This window comes from Nycticebus coucang, chromosome 21 (assembly GCF_027406575.1).
Source record: "Nycticebus coucang isolate mNycCou1 chromosome 21, mNycCou1.pri, whole genome shotgun sequence".
Lineage (NCBI taxonomy): Eukaryota > Metazoa > Chordata > Mammalia > Primates > Lorisidae > Nycticebus > Nycticebus coucang.
Genome location: NC_069800.1, coordinates 1,905,011 through 1,927,850, shown reverse-complemented (window position 1 = coordinate 1,927,850; position 22,840 = coordinate 1,905,011). Strand labels below are relative to the sequence as shown.

At 36.7% G+C, this 22,840-nt stretch overlaps 1 pseudogene; it reads right to left on the bottom strand.

The window, feature by feature from the left end:
* Positions 1 to 22,840, bottom strand: part of LOC128574171 (N-acetylated-alpha-linked acidic dipeptidase 2-like) — a 31,067-nt pseudogene that overhangs the window by 4,574 nt on the left and 3,653 nt on the right.

Genomic DNA, 22,840 nt, shown 5'->3' with positions numbered 1-22,840 from the left:
TGAGGGACAATGAACTGGCCCCCTGTTTAAAAAGTTTGAGGACCCCTGCTAGCTAATTACCTTATGAGAACATCTTATAGTAAACTTATTTAAAGCTGCGTATAGTTATGGCACAAATAAAAACTGTCAACTCTTTTTTTTTTTTTTTTTTGTAGAGACAGAGTCTCACTTTATGGCCCTCGGTAGAGTGCCGTGGCATCACACAGCTCACAGCAACCTCCAACTCCTGGGCTTAAGTGATTCTCTTGCCTCAGCCTCCCGAGTAGCTGGGACGACAGGCGCCCGCCACAACGCCCGGCTATTTTTTGGTTGCAGTTCTGCCGGGGCCGGGTTTGAACCCGCCACCCTCGGTATATGGGGCCAGCGCCTTACCGACTGAGCCACAGGCGCCGCCCAAAACTGTCAACTTTTTACACTTGCCTGCACAGTCCAGATGATAGTTGCCTCTGTTATAAATATAAAACCAGAGTTTCCATTATAATAGGTTTACAGTAGAAATAAAAATTATTTCTTATGTGTATTTAAAGGAGAGAAATATGCTGCTGAATATGACCAAGAATCTGGTACAAAACTGGAAAGAATATTAAAATTGTCTTTTAAGGCACATGTATACAAGTTAAACCAAAGTATATTTATCATTTTGTATCTTAGATTTCTTTTACCTTTAACCTGCTGAAATTAAAAAAAGACACATCTATTTATGTATCACAAGAAATTATATATTTCTAAAGTAAATGACCTTCAACGAATATAGAAGCAGGAAAAAAAAAGTGACCTAAAAGTGAAATTTGATTCAACTAAATTAATATTCTACTTTTAAAATGCATATTCATAATATAACTGTAGTAATAAAAATTTGCAATATAAATGGAATCAAAATTAACGTACACAAATCAGGAGCATTTCTATATACTAATAACAGCCAAACTCAAAATCAAATCAAGAACTCAATACCATTTAAAATAGCTATATAAAATAAAATAAAATACTCAGTAATACACTTAACCAAGGAGGTAAAACATCTCCACAAAAAGAACTACAAAACACTGGTGACATAAATTGTTTGACATGGATGGAAAAACATTTCATGCCCATGGATTGGAAGAATCAATATGTAAAAATGTTCTTATTGTCCAAAATGATTTACAGGTTCAATATTATGCCCATCAAAATACCAACATCATGGGCGGTGCCTGTGGCTCAAAAGGGTAGGGCACCAGCCCCATATGCCAGAGGTGGTGGGTTCAAGCCTAGCCCTGACCACAAAAAAAAAAAAAAGAAAAAAAATACCAAGATCATTGTTTACAGAATTTGAAAAAATCCTAAATTTCATATGGCATTTAAAAAGGCCCAATTAACCAAAGAAAACCTAAGCAAAAAGAATAAATCTGAAGGCATCACATTATCTGACTTCAAATTATACTACAAGGCTATAGTAACCAACACAGTATGGTCCCGGTATAAAAGTAGATACATAGATCAATGCAACAGAATGGAGAACCCAGACATAAAACCATATACCTACAAACAACTGATTAGAAAGTAACTGGAAAACCATGTGCACAAGAATGAAACTGGATCCCTATCTCTCGCCATACACAAAATTTAACTCAAGATGGATTAAAGACTTATATGTAAGACCTGATACCATAGAAATTCTAGAAGAAAATTTCAGGAAAACTCTTCTGGATATTGGCCAAGGCAAAGAATTTATGACTGAGCTCCAAAAGCAATACAACAAAAACAAAAGTAAATAAACTTAATTAAACCAAAAAGATTCTATACTGCAAATGAAAAAAATCAACACAATCTACAAAATGTGAGAAAATATTCACAAACTGTGCAACAAACAAAGGACTAATGTCAGAATCTACAAGAAACTCAAACAAATCAGCAGGAAATACCAAATAACCTGATCAGAAAAAGTGGGCAAAAGACACAAACACTTTTTAAAAGATGATATAAAAATGGCCAATGAAAATACAAAAAAATGCTCATTATCACTAATTATCATGGAAATACAAATTATTAAAATAAAATAATGAGATACTGCCTTATCCATGTCAGAATTACTATTAAAAAATGAAAAAGGCACAAAAAAAAAAGCAGCAAATGTTGGCTTATATGAGATGAAAAGGGAATGCTTATCCACTGTTGTTGCAAATGTAAATTTGGAAATGGAGATTTCTCAAAGAACTGAAAGTAGACCTACTATTTGATTCAGCAGTCCCAGTACTGGGTATCTACCCAAAGGAAAAGAAGTCATTATGTCAAAAAGACACATGCACTTGTGTGTTTATTGTAGCACAATTCACAATTACAAAGATATGGAATCAATCTAAGTGTCCATCAACTGGTAAGTGGATAAAGAAAATGTGATGCTCGCCTGTAGTCCCAGCTACTCAGGAGGCTGAGGCAAGAGAATCGCTTAAGCCCAGGAGTTGGAGGTTGCTGTGAGCTGTGTGAGGTCACGGCACTCTACCAAGGGCCATAAAGTGAGACTCTGTCTCTACAAAAAAAAAAAAGAAAATGTGATGCATGCATATGGATGTATATTTACATACTCAGTACAAGTGAGCCATAAAAAAGGAATGAAATAACATTTCTTGCAACAACTTGGATGGAATTGGAAACCATTATCCTAAGTGGAATATTTGGTATCTCAGGAATGGAAAAACAAAGACCACTTGTACTTACTTATGAAAGGGAGTTGAGGGCGGCGCCTGTGGCTCAGTGAGTAGGGCGCCGGCCCCATATGCCGAGGGTGGCGGGTTCAAACCCAGCCCCAGCCAAACTGCAACAAAAAAAAAAAAATAGCCGGGCGTTGTGGCGGGTGCCTGTGGTCCCAGCTGCTTGGGAGGCTGAGGCAAGAGAATCACATAAGCCCAAGAGTTAGAGGTTGCTGTGAGCCGTGTGACGCCACGGCACTCTACCCGAGGGCGGTACAGTGAGACTCTGTCTCTACAAAAAAAAAAAAAAAGAAAAAAAAAGAAAGGGAGTTGAATGAGATGTATATGGTCACACAGAGTGTAGCACAAGAGATTTTTGAAACTTGAGATCAGGAAGGCTGGGAGGAGGATGAGGCATCAGGTACAATGTACACTACTCAGGTGATGGGTACACCAAAAGCTCTAACTTCATGACTTCACAATTCATCCACGTAACAAAAAAACCACTTGCATCCCTCAAATCCGTTGAAATTAAAAGCAGCACAGGGGCACAACTACAATAGGGACTCTACCTAAGAAACGCAAACAATGTAACCTAATCTTTTATGCACTTGAAATTTAAAATTAAAAAAAAAAAAATAGGGCGGCGCCTGTGGCTCAGTCGGTAGGGCGCCGGCCCCATATACCGAGGGTGGTGGGTTCAAACCCAGCCCCGGCTGAACTGCAAACCAAAAAATAGCTGGGCGTTGTGGTGGGCGCCTGTAGTCCCAGCTGCTCGGGAGGCTGAGGCAAGAGAATCGCTTAAGCCCAGGAGTTGGAGGTTGCTGTGAGCTGTGTGAGGCCACGGCACTCTACTGAGGGCCATAAAGTGAGACTCTGTCTCTATAAAAAAAAAAAAAAAGGAACTGAGTCAGAAGGAAGCTTTGTTTTTTTCTTTTTTTTTTGAGACACAGTCGCCCTCGGTAGTGGCGTCGTAGCTTACAGCAACCTCAAACTCTTGGGCTCAAGCGATTCTCTTGCCTCAGCCTTCAGAGTAGCTGGGTCTACAGGTACCCGCCACAAGGCTTGGCTGTTTTTAGAGATGAGGTCTCACACTTTCTAAGGCTAATCTGGAACTCCTGAGCTCAGGCAATCCACCTGCCTTGGCCTCTCAGAGTGCTAGGATGAAAAGCATTTTTGAAATTAAACACAATGGCATGTCAGTATGCCATATATATATATATCTTTTTCTTTTTGAGATAGAGCCTCAAGCTGTCCCCCTGTGTAGAGTGCCGTAGCATCACAGCTCACAACAACCTCCAACTCCTGGGCTTATGTGATTGTCTTGCCTCAGCCTCTCAAGTAGCTGGGACCACAGGCGCCCGCCACAACGCCTGGCTATTTTTTGGTTGCAGCCATCATTGTTGTTTGGTGGGCCCAGGCTGGATTCGAACCCGCCAGCTCAGGTGTATGTGGCTGGTGCCTTAGCCGCTTGAGCCATAGGCCCCAAGCCTAGTATGCCATATTTTAAAACAACTCAATAAAACCTGGATTTATCAGTAATAAAAAGTAACGGCAGTGGAGAGGAAGGAAGTAGTTACATAGTATACTGACCTGTATAAAATGTATGAGTTTACCTATAAGTTTAAGAACTTAGAAATTACTCAACAGACAGGCTAAAGGCAAAAGATGAAAGAAAAAGGGCCTAGGAGAGACATTTAAAGAAGAACTAGTGACAATCAATCATATCTGAAGGAAAAGAAAAATCACCTCAGGGAGAGGCAAGATGGCTAACTGGAACCAACTTTCCACAGAGGCTCCCGTCCAGAAGGAGAGTTGATGGACAGAAGCTTGTCAAGTAAGCTGATGGTTTGGAGCTGAGCCAAGAGAGATACTGAAGAGGGCACATCACCCCTGCTGAGGTGAGCTGCGACCCCAAGCAAATAACCAATAGCTACAAAACACATCTCCAAGTGGATGGGAAACCCCTCCCCCATGAGAAAAGCTCACAATGTACTTTCTACAAAGTGAGCAGAGTTCAGATGCCCTCCTATTTTATCCCATGGGAGAGACCTGCTAAAAACTGGAACTCCTTCCCCAGAGAGAACCCACTTGTGTGCCTTGGCATTCTCCAACTAAACATATACTCTGCCTGCAGTTCTGATCTCCCAGCACTCCCCTCTGCTACCACCCCAAAGTCTGGAAGCCTGTCCCCCGGAGTCCAGACTCTTGGGCAATTTCCAGAGAGGTACGGGCAAGGCGAGGGCTGCTACAAGTCTGTGCTGACTCCACACGCAAATGCACCAGGGGTTTGCGCCTGCCAGTGTCATAGGTAGATCAATGTCTCGTCGGCCAGGCTGCCACACTCTGCCACCAGCCAGCATGGGGAGCTGAAGCCTGACTACCTCAAGTGCTCAAAGGAAGCTGGAGAGTGTCACTCAGCAATTGGATTTAACAAACACCTGCAGCCCTGCCCTGGGCTGATACTGCTGCCACTTATAATCTTGCAGAATTTGTGTTTCTGTCCTGGCTGTGTTTTACCATGGGCCAGGCGAGATTTGAGTTCACAGAAGTTGTGACTCGGCACACCCTGTGCCACCACCGCCATGCAAATTCTCATGGAGCTGGCATCTCTGTCTCCGCTGCACTCTTTGTTGGGCCACGTGATTAGAGATCAAAAAGGGTTCTCAGTTCCTGCACCGCCACTGCCTTGACCCCTCTTGTCCCGGCTATGCTTCACTGGGGATCAGGTGCATCTTGTACTCACAAAAGCAACAATTCTAAATCAACTCTGCCTTGGGAGTTTGCAGCCTCTGTGCAGGCGTATTCTAGTCTGAGTCCCCTCCAGGCCCCGCCAGGGCAGGAATCACCTCAGGCATACCCTTTGCTAATGGGGCCTGCATCTTACCTTACAGGATAAATGTAGACTCAGGGTGAATGGATAGTTAGCTATAATTCAGGTAAATGGAAATCAGAAAAAAGCAGGTGTTGCAATTTTAATCGCAGATACAACAGGCTTTAAACCAACAAAAGTAAGGAAAGATAAGAATGGTCACTTCCTATTTCTTAAGGAAACACTCAAGATGATGAGATTTCAATTATTAACCTTTACGCACCCAACCAGAATGCTCCTCAATTTATAAGAGAGACCCTAATAGACATGAGCAACTTGATTTCCTTTAGCACCATAATAGTCAGAGATTTTAACACCCCTTTGGCAGTGTTGGACAGATCCTCCAATAAGAAACTAAACAAAGAATTTTTAGACTTAAAATTAACCATTCAGCAACTGGATTTAACAAATACCTACAGAACATTTCATCCTACAAAACTGAATAAACATTCTTCTCATCAGCCTATGGAACATCCTCCAAAATTGATCACATCTTAGGTCACAAGTCTAACCTCAGAATAGAAATTATTCCTTGTATCTTCTCAGACCATCACGGAATAAAAGTTGAACTCAGTAACAACAGAAATCAGCATACTGACACAAAGACATGGAAAATAAATAACCTTATGCTGAATGACAGCTGGATAATAGAGGAGATTAAAAAGGAAATTACCAAAGTTTGGGAATAAAACAATAATAAAGACATGAATTACCAGAACCTGTGGGATACTGCAAAGGCAGTCCTAAGAGGAAAATGTATAGCATTGCAAGCCTTCCTCAAGAGAAAGGAAAGAGAGGAAGTTAACAACTTAATGGGACATCTCAAGCAACAGGAAAAGGAAGAACATTCCAACCCCAAACCCAGCAGAAAAAAGAAAGAACCAAAATTAGAGAATTAAATGAAATTGAAAATAAAAGAATTATACAACAGATCAAAAAATCAAAAAGTTGGTTTTTTGAAAAGATCAATAAAATAGATAAACCTTTGGCTAATCTAACCAGAAATAAGAGTTAAATCTCTAATTTCATGAATCAGAAATGACAAAGATGAAATAACAACAGACTCCTCAGAAATTCAAAAAACCCTTAATGAATATTACAAAAACCTCTATTCTCATTAATATGAAAATCTGAAGGAAAAAGGCCAATACTTGGAAGCATACGACCTTCCTAGACTTAGCCAGAAAGAAGTGGAAATGCTGAACAGGACTGTATCAAGTTCTGAAATAGCATCAACTATACAAAATCTCCCCAAAAAGAAAAATCTGGGACCAGATGGCTTCACAACAGAATTCTATGAAACCTTTAAAGAGGAACTAGTACCTATATTATTTAACCTTTTCCAAAACATAGAAAAAGAGGGAATACTTCCCAACACATTCTATGAAGCAAACATCACCTTGATCCTCAAACCAGAAAAAGACCCAACAAGAAAGGAAAATTATAGACCAATATCTCTAATGAATATTGATGCAAAAATATTCAATAAGATCCTAGCAAACAGATTCCAGCAACATATCAAACAAATTATACACTATGACCAAGTGGGTTTTATCCCAGGGTCTCAAGGTTGGTTCAATATACATAAATCTATAAATATAATTAATCACATAACAAAATAAAAAACAAAAGCCATGATTCTCTCAATTAATGCAGAAAAAGCTTTCGATAATATCCAGCATCCTTTCATGATCAGAACACTTAAGAAATTTAGTATAGAAGGGACATTTCTTAAACTGATAGATGCCATCTACAGCAAACCCACAGCCAATATCGTATTGAATGGAGTAAAATTGAAAACATTTCCACTCAGATCAGGAACCAGGCAAGGCTGCCCATTGTCTCCACTGCTTTTTAGCATTGTAATATAAGTCTTAGCCATATAAATTAGGGAAGAAAAGGTGATATAGGGTATCCTAGGGATAGGATAGGGAGAGGAGATCAAACTTTCACTCTTCACAGATGACATGATTGTATACCTAGAAAACCCCAGAGACTCAACTATAAAACTCTTAGAAGTGATCAAGGGGGGCGGCGCCTGTGGCTCAGTCGGTAAGGCGCCGGCCCCATATACCGAGGGTGGCGGGTTCAAACCCGGCCTCGGCTGAACTGCAACCAAAAAATAGCTGGGTGCTGTGGCGGGCGCCTGTAGTCCCAGCTACTCGGGAGGCTGAGGCAAGAGAATCGCTTAAGCCCAGGAGTTGGAGGTTGCTGTGAGCTGTGTGAGGCCACGGCACTCTACCAAGGGCCATAAAGTGAGACTCTGTCTCTACAAAAAAAAAAAAAAAAAAAAAAAAAAAAAAAAAAAAAAAAGAAGTGATCAAGGAATACAGCAGCGTCTCAGGATATAAAATCAATACTCACAAATCAGTAGCATTTATATATACTAACAATAGTCAAGGGGAAAAAATAATCAAGGAAGGACCCTATTCCCTTTACAATAGTGCCAAAGTAGATGAAATATCTGGGAGTGTACTTAACAAAGGACATAAAAGATTTCTATAAAGAGAACTATGAAACTCTGAGAAAAGAAATAGCTGAAGATGTCAACAAATGGAAAAACATACCATGCTCACGGCTGGGAAGAATCAACATTGTTAAAATGTCTATACTACCTAAAGCAATCTACAGATTTAATGTGATCCCTATTAAAGCATCTCTACCATACTTTAAAGATCTGGAAAAATTAGTACTTCATTTTATATGAAAACAGAAACAACCTCTAGTAGCCAAGACATTACTCAGAAATAAAAACAAATCAGGAGGAATCAAACTATGAGACTTCAGACTATACTATAATCTATAGTGGGAAAAAAAGCATGGTACTGGCACAAAAATAGAGAGGCAGATGTATGGAACAGAATTGAGAACCAAGAGATGAACCTAGACTCTTAACCACCATTTGAGCCCATCAAAAATATAAATTGGGGGAAAGATTCCCTATTTAACAAATGGTGCTGGTTAAACTGGCTGGCGACTTGTAGAAGACTGAAACTGGACCCACACCTTTCACCTCTAACAAAAATTAACTCTCCAGGAAGGCCATGTTAACCAGTGTGATGAAAATGTATCAAACAGTCTATAAAACCAGTGTATGGTGCCCCATGATCGCATTAATGTACACAGCTATGATTTAATAAAAAATAAATAAATAAATAAATAAAAATAAATAAAAAATAGTTGACTCTCACTGGATAAAAGACTTAAATTTAAGACATGAAACGATAAACATTCTTGGAGAGACTGCAGGGGAAAAACTTGAAGAAATTGGCCTGGGAGAATATTTTATGAGGAGGACCCCTGGGCAATTGAAGCAACACCAAAAATACATTACTGGGATCTGATCAAACTAAAAAGCTTCTGCACAACCATGGACACACAGTGAGTAAAGCAAACAGACGGCCCTCAGAATGGGAGAGGACATTTGCAGGTTACGTTTCTGAAAGAGGTTTGATAACCAGAATCCACAGAGAACTCAAATTTATTATTAAGAAAAGAACCAGTGATCCCATTTCATTGTGGGCAAGAAACTTGAACAGAAGCTTCTCTGAAGAATATAGGTGCATAGCCTACAGATACATGAAAAAATGCTCATCACCTTTAATCATCAAAGAAATGCAAATCAAAACCACTTTGAGATATCATCTAACTCCAGTAAGAGTGGCTCACATAACAAAATCCCCAAACTATGGATGTTGGCATGGATGTAGAGAAAAAGGGACACTTCTGCACTGCTGGTGGGAATGCAAACTAATAACGTTACTTTTGAAAAGAAGTTTGGAAAACATTCAGGGATCTAAAAGTAGATCCTGCAATTACTGTACTACGGTATATATCCAAAAGACCAAAAATCACTTTGCAACAAAGATATTTGCACCAGATTGTTCACTGTGGCTCAATTCATAATTGCCAGTCATGGAAGAAGCCCAAGTGCCCATCAACCCTTGAATGTAATTATTTATAATTACATTTTCTTATGAAAGATAGATCACAACTATAGGATGCTGTGGTCTATGTGAACTTTTCCAGGATGAAAGAGAGAAGTAGAGGAGGATGGAAGGGGAGGGGGGAGGTTTAATAGAGGGAGGGTAAACGGTGGGACCACACCTATTGAGCATATTGTAAGGGTAAAAGTCAAATCTATGCAGTATAGAACATAAATGTCTTAATGCAATAATTAAGTAAACGAGGTGAAGGTTATTTTAATTAGTTGATGTAACCATTCCAAATTGTATAAAACAATCAACACATTGTACCCCACAAAAGCATAAATGTATTCATGATCTATGTGTATATGGCTTAATGAAAGGAAAAAAATAAATAAAAATAAACAAATCAACTCCAAGTATAAAGCAGATCTATTCACTAAAGTAAATCCACAGAGAACTCAAACGCATCAGCAAGAAAAAAACAAGGGATCCCATCGCAGGCTGGGCAAGGGATTTGAAGAGAAACTTCTCTGAAGAAGACAGGCGCACGGCCTTCAGACATATGAAAAAATGCTCATCATCTTTAATCATCAGAGAAATGCAAATCAAAACTACTTTGAGATATCATCTAACTCCAATGAGACTAGCCTATATCACAAAATCTCTAGACCAGAGATGTTGGCGTGGATGCGGAGAAAAGGGAACACTTCTGCACTGCTGGTGGGAATGCAAATTAATACATTCCTTTTGGAAAGATATATGGAGAACACTCAGAGATCTAAAAATAGATCTGCCATTCAATCCTGTAATTCCTCTGCTGGGCATATACCCAGAAGACCAAAAATCACAACATAACAAAGATATTTGTACCAGAATGTTTATTGCAGCCCAATTCATAATTGCTAAGTCATGGAAAAAGCCCAAGTGCCCATCGATCCACGAATGGATTAATAAATTGTGGTATATGTATACCATGGAATACTATGCAGCCTTAAAGAAAGATGGAGACTTTACCTCTTTCATGTTTACATGGATGGAGCTGGAACATATTCTTCTTAGTAAAGTATCCCAAGAATGGAAGAAAAAATACCCAATGTACACAGCCCTACTATGAAACTAATTTGGGACTCTCACATGAAAGCTATAACCCAGCTACAACTTAACAACAGGGGGAAGTGGGAAAGGGGGGGGTGGGTAGAGGGAGGGGAATCGGTGGGATCACACCTGTGGTGCATATTACAGGGGTATTTGCGAAACTTGGTAAATGTAGAATATAAATGTTTTGGCACAGTAACTGAGATAACGCCGGAAAGGCTATGTTAACCACTGTGATAAAAAAGTGTCAAATGGTTTATGAAGTGAGTGTATGATGCCCCATAATCATATCATTGTATACAGTTATGATTTAATAAAAAAATTAAAAAAAAAATAAAGTAATTCAATTTACAAAATTATCATCTTATACTTAACAATTAAGCATCTATCTTGTGAATGGGAAAATATACCATCTATAAATGTGAAATTATAATCAAAATCGGGAAAATATACCAATCTATAAATGTGAAATTATAATCAAAGTATAGCTATGTTAATAGAACACAGTATGTTTTCTCTTCCTCAGTTGGAAGAACTCCAAGGAAAGTTCAAAAATTTAAAAATTCACTTCAAAGATTTGGTTCAGTTTTTAGATAAATGAAATCACTTGTAAAAAACAGTTTGCTAATCTTATTATTTTGTGAGCTTACTGATTTTACTAATTTTTCACAAAACAAATACAGAGAGAAACTAAAACACTTTGACAAGAACAAATAAATTTGTTTGTAGCCTAATAATAATAGATTATTCTTTTATGCCAAAGTAGCAGGAAAATAAAACCAAACTTGCTTAAATTTTCTTGAGTCATTTTCCAAATTAAAATCGTATTAGGTAATGGAATCTATTTGTGATCATCCTGAGATCCATATTCATTTGTTATCTGTTGACGCAAAAATAGCAAGAGCCTTCTCTGTCTTATTTACCTCAGCCCACTCTGTGGAACCCAAAAGTCCAAATTATTCTGCATCCCAGCTGGCAAAAATGATAGTTCTTCTGGGTCTCCAGCCTATAATCATTGTTAACATACATGGTTAGGTACAACTGTCTAAAAACAAAAAGATATTAAGAAAGTCATATTTTCCGAGCTTCTCCAAGACACATTGTGATGAACCTGTCAAAAGTCAAGACAAAAGAAAAGATTCTGCAAGCTGCCAGGAGTAAGCGCCAGTTGACCTACAGGGGCAAATCCATCAGTGACCGCAGACTTCTCTAATGAAACTTTCCAAGCAAGAAGACAATGGTCATCTACCTTTAATCTACTTAAACAGAACAATTTTCAGCCCAGAATTCTATACCCTGCTAAGCTAAGCTTCAAAATTGACGGAGAAATCAAATCATTTACGGATACACAAACATTGAGGAAATTCGCCACAACAAGACCAGCTCTACAGGAAATACTTCAACCTGTTCTGCACACTGACCACCACAATGGATCAGCAGCAAAGTAAGAACTCAGAAATCAAAGGACAGAACATAACCTCCACACTGATGCAAAAGATAAAACTAAGCAACGGACTCTCACCAAATAAGACGAATAGAATACTACCACACTTATCAATTATCTCAATAAATGTTAATGGCTTGAATTCCCCACTGAAGAGACATAGATTGGCTGACTGGATTAAAAAACACAGGCCATCTATTTGCTGTCTGCAAGAAACACACCTGGCTTCAAAAGACAAATTAAAGCTCCGAGTCAAGGGTTGGAAGACAATTTTTCAGGTAAATGGAATTCAGAAGAAAAGAGAAGTTGCAATCTTATTTTCAGATACATGTGGATTTAAAGCAACTAAAGTCAAAAAAGACAAAGATGGTCACTTTATATTGGTCAAGGGAAAACTACAACAAGAAGACATTTCCATTCTAAATATTTATGCACCCAATTTAAATGCTCCCAGATTCTTGAAGCAGACCTTACTCAGTCTGAGCAATATGATATCTGATAATACCATCATAACAGGGGACTTTAACACACCTCTTACAGAGCTGGACAGATCCTCTAAACAGAAATTAAACAAAGATGTAAGAGATTTAAATGAGACCCTAGAACAACTATGCTTGATAGACGCATATAGAACACTCCACCCCAAAGATAAAGAATATACATTCTTCTCATCACCCCATGGAACATTCTCCAAAATTGATCATATCCTGGGACACAAAACAAATATCAACAGAATCAAAAGAATTGAAATTTTACCTTGTATCTTTTCAGACCAAAAGGCACTAAAGGTGGAACTCAACTCTAACAAAAATGCTCGACCCCACCCAAAGGCATGGAAATTAAACAATCTTCTGTTGAATAACAGATGGGTGAAGGAAGAAATAAAACAGGAAATCATTAACTTCCTTGAGCATAACAACAATGAAGACACAAGCTACCAAAACCTGTGGGATACTGCAAAAGCAGTTTTGAGAGGAAAATTCATCGCTTTAGATGCCTACATTCGAAAAACAGAAAGAGAGCACATCAACAATCTCACAAGAGATCTTATGGAATTGGAAAAAGAAGAACAATCTAAGCCTAAACTCAGTAGAAGAAAAGAAATATCCAAAATCAAATCAGAGATCAATGAAATTGAAAACAAAAGAATCATTAAGAAAATTAATGAAACAAGGAGTTGGTTTTTTGAAAAAATAAATAAAATAGATAAACCATTGGCCAGACTAACTAGAAATAGAAAAGTAAAATCACTAATAACCTCAATCAGAAACGATAAAGGGGAAATAACAACTGATCCCACAGAGATACAAGAGATCATCTCTGAATACTACCAGAAACTCTATGCCCAGAAATTTGACAATGTGAAGGAAATGGATCAATATTTGGAATCACACCCTCTCCCTAGACTTAGCCAGGATGAAATAGAGCTCCTGAACAGACCAATTTCAAGCACTGAGATCAAAGAAACAATAAAAAAGCTTCCAACCAAAAAATGCCCTTGTCCAGATGGCTTCACTCCAGAATTCTATCAAACCTTCAAGGAAGAGCTTATCCCTGTACTGCAGAAATTATTCCAAAAAACTGAGGAAGAAGGAATCTTCCCCAACACATTCTATGAAGCAAACATCACCCTGATACCAAAACCAGGAAAAGACCCAAACAAAAAGGAGAATTTCAGACCAATCTCACTCATGAACATAGACGCAAAAATTCTCAACAAAATCCTAGCCAATAGATTGCAGCTTATCATCAAAAAAGTCATTCATCATGATCAAGTAGGCTTCATCCCAGGGATGCAAGGCTGGTTTAACATATGCAAGTCTATAAACGTTATCCACCATATTAACAGAGGCAAAAATAAAGATCACATGATCCTCTCAATAGATGCAGAAAAAGCATTTGATAAAATCCAGCATCCTTTTCTAATTAGAACTCTGAAGAGTATAGGCATAGGTGGCACATTTCTAAAACTGATTGAAGCTATCTATGACAAACCCACAGCCAATATTTTACTGAATGGAGTAAAACTGAAAGCTTTTCCTCTTAGAACTGGAACCAGACAAGGTTGTCCTCTGTCACCTTTACTATTCAACGTAGTGCTGGAAGTTCTAGCCAATACAATTAGGCAAGACAAGGAAATAAAGGGAATCCAAATGGGAGCAGAGGAGGTCAAACTCTCCCTCTTTGCTGACGACATGATCTTATACTTAGAGAACCCCAAAGACTCAACCACAAGACTCCTAGAAGTCATCAAAAAATACAGTAATGTTTCAGGATATAAAATCAACGTCCACAAGTCAGTAGCCTTTGTATACACCAATAACAGTCAAGATGAGAAGCTAATTAAGGACACAACTCCCTTCACCAGAGTTTCAAAGAAAATGAAATACCTAGGAATATACCTAACGAAGGAGGTGAAGGACCTCTATAAAGAAAACTATGAAATCCTCAGAAAGGAAATAGCAGAGGATATTAACAAATGGAAGAATATACCATGCTCATGGATGGGAAGAATCAACATTGTTAAAATGTCTATACTTCCCAAAGCTATCTACCTATTCAATGCCATTCCTATCAAAGTACCTACATCGTACTTTCAAGATTTGGAAAAAATGATTCTGCGTTTTGTATGGAACCAGAAAAAACCCCGTATAGCTAAGGCAGTTCTTAGTAACAAAAATAAAGCTGGGGGCATCAGCATACCAGATTTTAGTCTGTACTACAAAGCCATAGTGGTCAAGACAGCATGGTACTGGCACAAAAACAGAGACATAGACACTTGGAATCGAATTGAACACCAAGAAATGAAACTAACATCTTACAACCACCTAATCTTTGATAAACCAAACAAGAACTTACCTTGGGGGAAAGACTCCCTATTCAATAAATGGTGTTGGGAGAACTGGATGTCTACATGTAAAAGACTGAAACTGGACCCACACCTTTCCCCACTCACAAAAATTGATTCAAGATGGATAAAGGTCTTAAATTTTAGGCATGAAACAATAAAAATCCTCAAAGAAAGCATAGGAAAAACACTGGAAGATCTTGGCCTGGGGGAAGACTTCATGAAGAAGACTGCCATGGCAATTGCAACAACAACAAAAATAAACAAATGGGACTTCATTAAACTGAAAAGCTTCTGTACAGCTAAGGACACAATAACCAAAGCAAAGAGACAACCTACACAATGGGAAAGGATATTTGCATATTTTCAATCAGACAAAAGCTTGATAACCAGGATCTATAGAGAACTCAAATTAATCCACATGAAAAAAGCCAACAATCCCTTATATCAATGGGCAAGAGACATGAATAGAACTTTCTCTAAAGATGACAGACGAATGGCTAACAAACACATGAAAACTGGCTTATTGTACCCTCAATGAATCCCCAACAATAAAAAAAAAAAAAAAAACACATGAAAAAATGTTCATCATCTCTATATATTAGAGAAATGCAAATCAAAACCACCCTGAGATATCATCTAACCCCAGTGAGAATGGCCCACATCACAAAATCTCAAAACTGCAGATGCTGGCGTGGATGTGGAGAGAAGGGAACACTTTTACACTGCTGGTGGGACTGCAAACTAGTACAACCTTTCTGGAAGGAAGTATGGAGAAACCTCAAAGCACTCAACCTAGACCTCCCATTCGATCCTGCAATCCCATTACTGGGCATCTACCCAGAAGGAAAAAAATCCTTTTATCATAAGGACACTTGTACTAGACTGTTTATTGCAGCTCAATTTACCATTGCCAAAATGTGGAAATAGCCTAAATGCCCACCAACCCGGGAATGGATTAACAAGCTGTGGTATATGTATACCATGGAATACTATTCAGCTATTAAAAAAAATGGAGACTTTACATCCTTCGTATTAACCTGGATGTAAGTGGAAGACATTATTCTTAGTAAAGCATCACAAAAATGGAGAAGCATGAATCCTATGTACTCAATCTTGATATGAGGACAATTAATGACAATTAAGTTTATGGGGGGGGAAGCAGAAAGAGGGATGGAGGGAGGAGGGTGGGGCCTTAGTGTGTGTCACACTTTATGGGGGCAAGACATGATTGCAAGAGGGACTTTACCTAACAATTGCAATCAGTGTAACTGGCTTATTGTACCCTCAATGAATCCCCAACAATAAAAAAAAAAAAAAGAAAGTCATATTTTTTGTTATCACCTAGGAAAGAAAAGTTAATTACCTCTACTCATCAGTTTTCCAAAACTCTGGGCAATTTCTTGCAAAAGAGCAGCCCCACTGGTTGGGTCAATAGCTCCAAATACCCAGGAGTCCCTGTGACCTCCCAGAATAACATACCTGTCTGGAAAGGAATATGTTCAAATAACTACAACTTTAAATATGTAATAAATGTTTGTAGTTTATGTTTTCAAATTCAACTTTCTCTTGCTTAAGTCTCCTCTCTAGAAAAAAATCTCCATAAGAAGTTCTTGTTTAAATTTCCTTCATAGAAAATCACTATAATGTTTTCTTTTAGAGTTGTACAATTTTCTCCTAAATTTAGTAGTTTCAAATCAATCAAGAAAAAAAATCATTGACTTGAAATTTATCATCTTTTTTTTTTTTTTTGAGACAGAGTCTCACTCTGTTGCCCTGGGCATAGTGCCATGGTCTAATAGCTCACAGCAACAACAAACTCTAGGGCTGAAGTGATCTTCTTGTCTCAGTTTCCAAATAGCTGGGACTAAAGGTGCCTGCCACAATGCTTGGCCAGTTTTTCTATTTTTAGTAGAGACGGGGTCTTGCTCTTGCTCAGGCTGGTCTTGAACTCCTAAGCTCAAGCAATCCACCTGCCTCAGCCTCCCCCTTTTTAATCCTTGTAAAAACAACATGCTAAAAAAAAAAATCACTGACTCACCAGGTTCCACAGATCCTCGGATAGTTCCAATTACATTGTAAATCCTTGTGATTTTATTGGTGTTATGCACATGCATTCTAACCTTCCTAGAATTTCAAAAAGAATAAACTAGTCAGTATAGAGCATTATGGCTGACGTTCTCTTCCATTGTTTTATTATGAAAAGCTGTTTTCATAATGAAAGTTTATTATGAAAAAATGTAAAATGGAAGATCGGGTTCTCATATATTGACCACTTAAGTTCAGTAATTTTTTTTTTTATTCTTATTTTTTTTTTTTTTTTAGAGACAGAGTTTCATTTTATCGCCCTCGGTAGAGTGCTGTGGCATCACACTTCACAGCAACCTCCAGCTCCTGGGCTTACTGTTGAACCATCAGCAAGTAAGTTTCAGACATCATGTCATTTATTCCTAAGTTCCTAAACATGCCTCTTAAAGTCACTTATAGATATACTATTATTTATTAAAAATTCAAAATATTCCTTTATTAAAAATGTCTTAGTTTGGGCAGCGCCGGTGGCTCAGTGAGTAGGGCACTGGCCCCAGATACCAAGGGTGGCAGGTTCGAACCCGACCCCAGCCAAACTGCAATTAAAAAAAAAAAGTCTTAGTTTATTCTAAAAATTCTCAATACACCTTCCTTAATTACAAAAAAAAGGGAAGATATCTGATTATGCAATAAAGGCAAAAATATAAACATTATTTGAATATTTTTCTTTGTATTTATATTAAATCCTGCTATTTTGTAACTTTCTTAATGACTATGGAAGTGGCATATAAGTTCATTGTTAAAGAGCTGACTGAGTCCTACTTATAACAAACATGATATATTGCTAAATGAGAATTTGGGAAGCTCCTGCTACAATACACAACTACATAATGAGACATTTCCAGACCTTCAATGTTGATTCTGATCTGAGCTATACTTGTAAATATTCATTTATAAATTACAGTTAACCAAATTAGAAAACAAGGGAAAATTTAATCAAGCTCAGCAAGACAGAACAAAAGTGACATTAACATTTAATTAATCCAAAATGACATGAGAAAATTGCCATATTTTGAAAGAAGAACAAACTAAATATTTATCCTAGGAGTGAGGGTACCCCACTTGTTTCTAGTTTGTGGTTATTTTTTTAAATGGAAGAACTAATATGTTGTCAAAACCTGCATATTGTTAAAAGCAGATTCTGGCCCCCAGACAAAAGTATACCACTTCTGAGTGCAAATTTAATACACTCGCAATATTCAATAACAGTACTTCAAAGGAAAACTAATCAATGGATGAGAGTTTTTTAATCTTTTTTTTTAATAGCATCAATTATGTTAGGATATATGAGTGTTTTTCTTTTTTTATTTTAAGGCATTAAATGAGGAATTTATTTTTGCTTCCAAGAGATAAGAATATTAGAAAGACCGAAATATTGTTTAGCATGTCTTCCTGAAAATATCTTAGGTTAAGAAGCCCAAATTTGTTGATCTCATATGTCATTAAATAAAATGAAGAAAAGAAAAACATAACAAATGAAGAATGATGGAAAAAAATTGATGCTAACCTAAACATAAAAATAAACATGTGCTCTCTGCTCAGATTCTGAAAGCTTTTGCAGGCTAGGAAAGCAATGCAAAATTACCTGAAAGAATCACCCCCGGTAAAGCCAGGCCCAATATTATAACTCACATTAAGACTTCCCTTCCAGCTGTCATCTGGTGGAGCAGTTCCTCCCAAATGGCTGTCAAAAGAAAATAAAATGACAGATAAAGGTTGAGTATGACAACTTTCAAGAAGAAATAATAAAATTTGATGATAAAATAATATTTCTTTCATATACCTAAGAAATATTGCATATTTACTAAGTGCTAGGTTTAGGTACTATCGAAAACTTCCGTTGGAGAGCTTACATTCCAGTGAGATAGCCATAATGGAAATAAATAAGTAAAATACCACATATGTAATGTGTTAGTGATAAGAGATAAGGAGAAAAAATAAAATAGTGAGGGCAAATGGGAAGCATCTGCCTCCTCACCTTTGACCTAGTTATTTATGTGGGAAAGCACTGGGTCCAAAAATCCTGACACTCAATGACTGCCAAGGATAAGAAACTTGTAAAGAAGCTGCTGATTACATAATAGGCACTCACAAGCAATTATTAAGTTGTGCTAATGCAAACATTTAAAATATAAAAATATAATAAAAGCAAACACAATTTATCATATTCTAGACACTGCAAAATACATATATGATCTTACAGTAATGCTACCATGGAGGAAAAATTACTGTTCTCATTTTATAGACAAGGAAACTGAATCAGAAAAAGATTAAGCAACTGGTCCAAGGCCATTCATCTAGTATGTGGTGGGCATTATTTTTAAACTTCATATCAAATATAAATATGGAATTAATATCTATGAAAATCCAACTACTTGAAAAATCTCAAATTTGTATTCATTTTTATTTTCAGACATAGTTTCATATTTTGAGAATTTTCATTTGTAGCAAACAGAGCAATGTTTTCCTATTATTTTTTATTTTTTTAAGTTCAGGTTAATTTGAGGATATAAAGAATTAGGTTACAGTGTTTGCATTTGTTAGGTACAGTCCCTGTTATAGTTGTGTCCCGCCCCCAGGAGGTGAGCCATGTACTCCCACATTTTAGGCAGTAAACAGACTACTTTTCTCTTACATAATAAAAACACAGTATGTTTTGTTTTTCCAACTTCAGGTATTACATTGATATAAAACTTCACTTTTTAAATAATTAGCCTTCAGATATTGTTGGTTTTAGATCAGAAAATGGATACCTCAATCCAAAATATCTTAATATCTTAATTTTATATCCAACTAGTAAACAATACCGTAATAATATTTCCGCATCATTATATCCAATGGGTTGTACAGGTATTTTGGGGATTCCCACTCCTTCTTCAATGTTAAGTCTAAAGGTGTACTCTGCAAAAATCAAGTGCATAAAAAGAAAATAATTAAAGAATCTGAACAAGGGGTATAAAAGAATTTTTTGTATTACTGTTGCATGTTTAACATACATTTACAATTATACCAAAATTAAACATTCCCAAAAAGACAAACAATCATAGAATATGGCTTAGCTGATTCAACAGTAAGAATTAAATCATTTAGGGCGGTGCCTGTGGCTCAAAGGAGTAGGGTGCCAGCTTCATATGCCGGAGGTGGCAGGTTCAAACCCAGCCCCTGCCAAAAACTGCTAAAAGTAAAAAAAAAAAAAGAATTAAATCATTTACATTTTAAAGTTAAATTTCTCATAGAAATTATAGATTCCCAAATTTGTTTTGACATTTTGTATAATTATCTTGAATTTTACAAGAATATTTTATTTCCTCAGAGGTATCTTGAATCCTTCTTAAAGAAGTTTCCTTAACAAGATGGCTAGGTAATGTGTCTAAGATTCTGAAACTATAAATAATTGGGGAAAAAAACCTCAAAAGGAATATATAAGATCTTTGGAATAAAAGATAAACATCTTATTCAAATAATAATGTAATAAATATTCTCTGTAAGGAAAGTCTGAAGATACTTCCAGCCTCATAACTTCCCTGGAGCTTTGGATTTCAGTCAAGATAAAGTAAAAGGGACTAAATTTACCTTCATACTTGAAACAATTTTAAAATGACAAAATATACAAAACAATACCTTTTCCATAAGATTTATTATTTAAATTATTTTATAAGATAATTGACTGTTGTAACAAAAATTTTAATAATATGATTAGAAATTAATTTGACCTAATTTACTTTATGTTTCCAGTTATAGAATGCTCCACCTCAAAACAGAATACACATTGTTTCAGGTGTATATAGAATGTGTAAGATAGACCATATTCTGGGTCATAAAACACATCTTAATAAATGTAAATGGTTTTGTTTGGACCTTTATAAAGAGACCAAAAAAATGTAAAAATCATACAAAGTATGTTCTTTGGCTACAGTAGAATTAAATCAGAAATCAATATTAGAAAGACAACTAGAAAATCTCCAAGTATTTGAAAACTAAATAATACACTTAAAAATAAACCATGGGTAAAAGTAGAAATGAAGAGGAAAATTAGAAAATATTTGGCGCTAACAAAATATAAAATACAATATATTAAAAGTTGTATGAAGCAGTTAGGGCAGTGCTTAGAGAAAGAATAATAGCACTAAATCACCTGTCTTAGGAAAAAAGAGAAAGGTTTCAAACAAATGACTTTGAAGTCTAACTTCAAATTAGAAAAACAATGAATGAAGGCCAAATGTGCAGGAGAAAGGACATAAAAAAGAACAAAATACAAATCTAAGAAATGGGAAGAAACATAAATAAATAACAGAGAAAAATCAATGAAACCCAAAGCTGGTTCTTTGTAAAGATCAATAAAACTAATAAATGTTTGTCTCTAGTAAGACAGCTCATAAATTTCCAATATTAGGAATAAAGGAGAGAATATTGCTTTAGTGTCTGAAAACAAAGAATAAGAAAATATTATGAACACCTCTATGCCCATAAAGTCAATAATTTCTATGAAGGGGAGAAAATTCTCAGAACACAGAAACTATCAAAGCTCACTCAAGAATAAACAGGTAATCTGCAAAGCCATATATCTATTAAAGAAATTCAATTTGTCACGAAAAACAATCCTACAAACACAATTTCAGGCTCAGCTGGATTCCAAGGTAATTCTACCAAACATATAGACAAAATTGAACTCATCCCATACAAAATCTGGCGGAAAGATGAAAAAGAATAGTTTCCAACTCATTCGAAGAGGCCAGCATTACTCTGATATCAAAAATATCACAAGAAAATAAATATAGAGACCAAGATCCCTTATGAACATAGAGATATTAAGAAAAATTCACCACAGAAGAAAATAAATAGAGACCAAGATCCCTTATGAACATAGAGATGTTAAGAAAAATTCACCAAAAATTCAACAGCATAATAAATTCTAAGTAAATTTTATCTCAGGATAGCAGGGTTGGTTTAAAACTCAAATTACCATTATTTAACAAAAGTAAAAAATAACATGATTTTCTTAGTATACACACAAAAAAGCAAAATGCAATATACTTTCTAGATGAACTCTCACCACTTTAGGATAGAAGTAATCTTTCTTAGTGATAGGAAAAGAATCTGTAAAAAACCTAGAACTAGCATAATATTTAACAGAGAATGAGTTGATGCTTTCTGAAAATGGAAAAAAGCAAAGATGTCTGCTCTAACAATTTCTGTCCAAGATTGTATGGGAAGTTCTAGCCAATACAAGAGGGCAAGAAAAGGTAATAAAACATATCCAGATTAGAAACAAAGAAATAAAATGTCCTTATTTGTAAATGGCATGATCATCCATGTAAAAACTCTCAGAATCTACAAAAACCTACCAGGACTAACTGGTAAGTCTAACAAGTTTGCAGGATACAAGATCAATGTATTTCCTGTAGAAATACAATAGTGTTTCGGGCGGCGCCTGTGGCTCAGTCGGTAAGGCGCCGGCCCCGTATACCGCTCTGTCTCTACAAAAAAAATAAAAAATAAAATAAAATAAATAGTTTGATAATTTTGGAAAGGTTTGGCTTAAAAACTATCAAAACAGAAGAAGTAGCTACTAGGCTAGATTCAGGGGCTCATGCCTGTAATCCTAGCACTCTGGGAGGCCAAGGTGGGTGGATTGCCTGAGCTCACAGGATGGAGACCAGCCTGAGCCAGAGTGAGAACCCATCTCTAAAAAATAGCTGGGAGTTGTGGTGGGCGCCTGTAGTCCCAGCTACTTGGGAGGCCGAGACAAGAGAATCACTTGAGCCCAAGAGTTTGAGGTTTGCTGTGAGCTTTGATGGTACAGCACTCTATCAAGGGTGACCAAGTGAGACTCTGTCTCAAAAGAAAAAAAAAAAAAGTAGCTTCTGTCAACCAAGAGGCAGCAGACAAGTCCCC